This window comes from Mustela erminea, chromosome 14 (genome assembly GCF_009829155.1).
Source record: "Mustela erminea isolate mMusErm1 chromosome 14, mMusErm1.Pri, whole genome shotgun sequence".
NCBI lineage: Eukaryota > Metazoa > Chordata > Mammalia > Carnivora > Mustelidae > Mustela > Mustela erminea.
Window position 1 is genome coordinate 54,910,642 of NC_045627.1, and position 4,580 is coordinate 54,915,221.

The window sequence follows — 4,580 nt, forward strand, 5'->3', positions numbered from 1 at the left end:
AAGGCGCAGAATAGTGGGTCATCTCTGGGGGCTGCAGTATCCACATGGTGGCCCCTTGGGAAACCAGCTTCCTGCTATCTAGCAGGGCTGACTTTAGGCATGTTCTGAGTCCCAGCCATTCATGCCCAAGGGAGCAGACCCCAGGGGGCCTCTGGGGTCGGAGCCCCGGGGACTAGGCAGCTTTGCTGTTCTAGTCTAGATAGATAACATCATAGAGCCTGGGGAGGATACCAAGGTCCTTCCACAGAAGAATAGAGAAATTGTGTACAGTCCTTAAAGTGGAATGCTGCCCAGCAGGGACAATGACTAACAAATGTCACCACTTCCTCCAACTTGGAGCAAGCTCTCAAATAAAATGTTGATTAGGAAAAGCAAATCGCAAAAGAAGATATACAGCATAAAACCACTTCTTTAAAAGTCCAAGTGTAGGACCCTCTTTTCTCGGGTACCGGAAGAGGGCGGCTCTCTTTTCGTTCCTAGCGCAGCCATGGCTCGTGGTCCCAAGAAACATCTGAAGCGTGTAGCAGCTCCAAAGCATTGGATGCTGGATAAACTGACTGGTGTGTTCGCTCCTCGCCCATCTACTGGTCCCCATAAGCTGAGAGAGTGTCTCCCTCTCATCATTTTCTTAAGGAACAGACTTAAGTATGCCCTAACAGGAGATGAAGTAAAGAAGATCTGTATGCAGCGTTTTATTAAGATTGATAGCAAGGTCCGAACTGATATAACATACCCTGCTGGTTTTATGGATGTCATCAGCATTGACAAGACCGGAGAGAATTTCCATCTGATCTATGATACCAAAGGTCGCTTTGCTGTTCATCGGATTACACTCGAGGAGGCCAAGTACAAGTTGTGCAAAGTGAGAAAGATCTTTGTGGGGACAAAAGGCATCCCCCATCTGGTGACTCACGATGCTCGCACCATCCCTATCCTGATCCCCTCATCAAGGTCAATGACACCATTCAGATTGATTTGGAAACTGGAAAGATTACTGATTTCATCAAGTTTGACACTGGTAATCTGTGTATGGTGACTGGGGGTGCTAACCTGGGAAGAATTGGTGTGATCACCAACAGAGAGAGACACCCTGGTTCGTTTGATGTGGTTCACGTGAAAGACGCCAATGGCAACAGTTTTGCCACCCGACTCTCCAACATTTTTGTTATTGGCAAAGGCAACAAACCATGGATTTCTCTTCCCCGTGGAAAGGGTATCCGCCTCACCATTGCTGATGAGAGAGACAAGAGACTGGCGGCCAAACAGAGCAGCGGGTAGAATGGTCCCTAGGTGACGTGATTGGAAGTCTTTATACCTAATTAAAGGTCATACAGCACGAAAAAAAAAAAAAAAAAAAGTCCAAGTGTATGTGAAACTTGAATTAGACTTAAATTAAAAAAAGACATTGACTATCTAGGAAGAATATTAGGTGATTGGTAAGCACACATTTGGGGACATGGTTGCCCTGCAAGGGAGCACTAAAGGGTCCCCAAAATGGTGACAACACCCAATTCTGTAGCCTGGGTGCCAGGTACATGGGTCTTTGTTCTATTTTCTTCTTTATCTTAGATATTTTATATTTCATATATTCTCTCATGTGTCAGATATTTCATTTTTTTTAAGATGGAAAAAGATATCACATATTAAAACCTTGACTAGCCCTGGGCCCTCCTTCACATGAACTGAACCTTCTACAAAGAGCTGGCTCAGAAAACACCTCCAAGGAGATGAATTACCAAAAAAAGAATCACAAAAGGATCTGTGCAGAGACATTAGGAGGGTAAGGGAAGGAAAAGGAAAACAAGAACGCCGCAAGGACAGCAAAAATGGAGACGAACACTTTGTACTGACATGGCCGGATTGGGGAGGAGGATGATTTCAAATACTTTGACAAAATGGAGTGTGGAAATGCAATGGACCGCTGGCTAGAGGTCAGGGGGGAACCAGAATGTTCCCCAGAACTGAAGCTCTGACATGGGAGATTTTCTTAGGGATCTCCCCAGTCTCTCATCTCATCTGTTATTCTAGTTGAACCATTTAAGCCATTTCAAGTGGTGTCTATTTTTAACTCACTCAGCCCCTGTTGGGAGGTCTTCCTTTGTGCTAGGTGCTGTACCTGCTCTGGAGGGTTTGGAGTCTGGAGGTAGAGGTGATGATTACATGGTGCTGTAGGAGGCGGCATTCAGGGTTCCTCCAGCAGAGGGTCTAACCAGTCCAGGGCTCTGGGAAACTTGTCAGAGGAAATAGCATTCCAGGTAGAGCCTGAAGGATGAATGAGAATCAGCCGTGGTAGATGAAGGGTGGAGGCTGGGAAGAATGCTCCAGATGGGAACAAAAATGCAAAGGCCCCGGGCGCCTGGGTGGCTCAGTGGGTTAAGCCTCTGCCTTGGGCTGGGGTCATGATCTCGGGTTCCTGGGATCCAGCCCCACATTGGGCTCTCTGCTCAGTCGGGGGCCTGCTTCCCCCTCTGACTCTCTGCCTGCCTCTCTGCCTGCTTGTGATCTGTCAAACAGAAAAATAAAATCTTAAAAAAAAATATTAAAAAAATGCAAAGGCCTGAAGGAGACAGGAGGGTATGGAATTCTAAAGGCGGGGCTTGAGCTGTAGGCCAAGCCCAAATAGGGATGCCTTGCAGGCCATCTTAGAGAATGTGATGCTATCTTACAGGAATTGGACAACACTGACTGTTTTAAGCAAAGGAGTTACATGATGAGATTGGTTTATTTTAGAAAATTCACTCTTCCCCATTACATCAGTTTTTGCTCCATTGAGACCTTTAATCTACCTACTATCCTACCTTTAATTATCTATCACCTTCCTCACTTCCTTCCGTACTAGATCAGATTCCAAGGGCCATGATCATAAACACTCCCTCAGATCAACTTTCCCTTCTCTTGCTCTACTCTCATTGCTGGACCACCTGGCTGCACCCCACAGTTCAGCCTCTAACACTCTGGGGTAAGAACAAGGTGTTTGCTGGTGGCTGGATTGTATTACTTCAGGAGGCTTTAGGGGAGAGTCTGTTTCCTTACCTTTTCCAGCTTCTTGGCTCTGCCCACATTCCTTGTCTTGTAACCCTGCATTCCTCCAGCCCCTGCCTCTGTCCTCAGATCTCCTCTGATTCTCCTGTCTTCCTCTTTCCCTTGTGATTACATGGGGGCCACTTAGATGATTCAGGATAATCTCCCCATCTTAAGATCCTTAAACACACCCACAAAGTCCTTTCTTCTACGTAAAGTCCCACTCCCAGTTTCCAGTGATTAGGATGTGGATGAACCATTATTCTGCCCACACACCATCTTCTAGGACAGTATGTCATATCTTCACTCCTCTCACTTTCTTAGCCCTGTCTCCCCACCCTATTGTGACTTTTCTTCGGAGAAATAGTCTCCATTAGACCAGAACTGCCTTGTCATCCCATCGTCAAAATCACCCCCACCCTGCATCTGGACTCACACTCAGCTGGGTCTCCTGTCATCCAGGATGCTTTGTCCCTGCTCCCATCTTCAGTCAAGACATTCACCCTTGCTCTGGCTCTTCTCAGCAGACAGTTCTCCATGGTGTCTCATATTTCTGCACATTTAGCTAGGCACTGACCTTTGTTCCGGATGATCTTCACTTAGCTAACAGCCTTGGAAGATAGATATGCTGTCTATCCCTGAAGCAATGGGCAGGCATGTGTGTTTTACCAGCATTCATGAAACTTGGCAGGCTAACTAGTTAGCTTGCAAATGGGGTAAAATCTCAGTCCCTTCAGTTCTCAGCAGAATCTATCTCCTCTAGCTTCTCAAGGTCTTCACACCTCATTTGCTTTTCTTGATCATCCATTGTTCCCTTTCTAATGGCTCACTGTCATCAGCGTATACTCATGCTCCAGCAAACCTCTTCTCAAGACCAAAAAGAAACTAAAACCCACTCTTGTTTGACACTTGCTTGTCTTCCCACTACAAATCCATTTCTCTGTTCTCTTCTCAGCAAAAATTCATACCATCATTATCTCTCTCAGTACTGCTCAGTAGAACTTTCTGGGATGGTGGAAATGTTCTGTCTCTGCATTGTCTAATTTTGCAGCCACTAGCCTCATGTAGCTGTTGAGCCATTGAATGTGGCTAGTGTAACTGAGGAGTGGATTTTTAATTTAATTTAATTTCAATTAAATTTAAATAGCCACGTGTGGTAATGGCCACCATATTGGAGAGACAGATCTCTAGTGACTCCATTTCACATGCTCTGTCTTTTTCCTATCTGAATTCTCAGCTGTACTTGATCTGATTGACTGACCTGTTATTCTGAGGCATTTTGTTTCTGGCTTCCATGACTCAGCTCTTTTAATTCTGCTCTTCCACTCTCCAGCTCTCCCTGGTTGGCCTTCTCTGCTTGACCTGTAAGTACCACAAAGATCCATCCTGCACTCAACACTCCTCTACACTCCTGTACTCCTGCATTCCTCTATCTACACTTCTCTCCAAGTAACCTCACCCAGTTACCTAGTGTTAGATATTATCTACAGGCTGATGAGTCCCAAGTGTGTGTCTCTAGCCCTGTCCTCTTCTCTGGGCACTGAACACTCATATCCAAT

At 45.7% G+C, this 4,580-nt stretch overlaps 1 pseudogene; it reads left to right on the forward strand.

Moving 5' to 3' along the window:
• The first annotated feature begins 449 nt into the window (after positions 1-449).
• On the forward strand, positions 450-1,357 carry LOC116573739 (annotated as a pseudogene).
• The last annotated feature ends 3,223 nt before the right edge of the window (positions 1,358-4,580 follow it).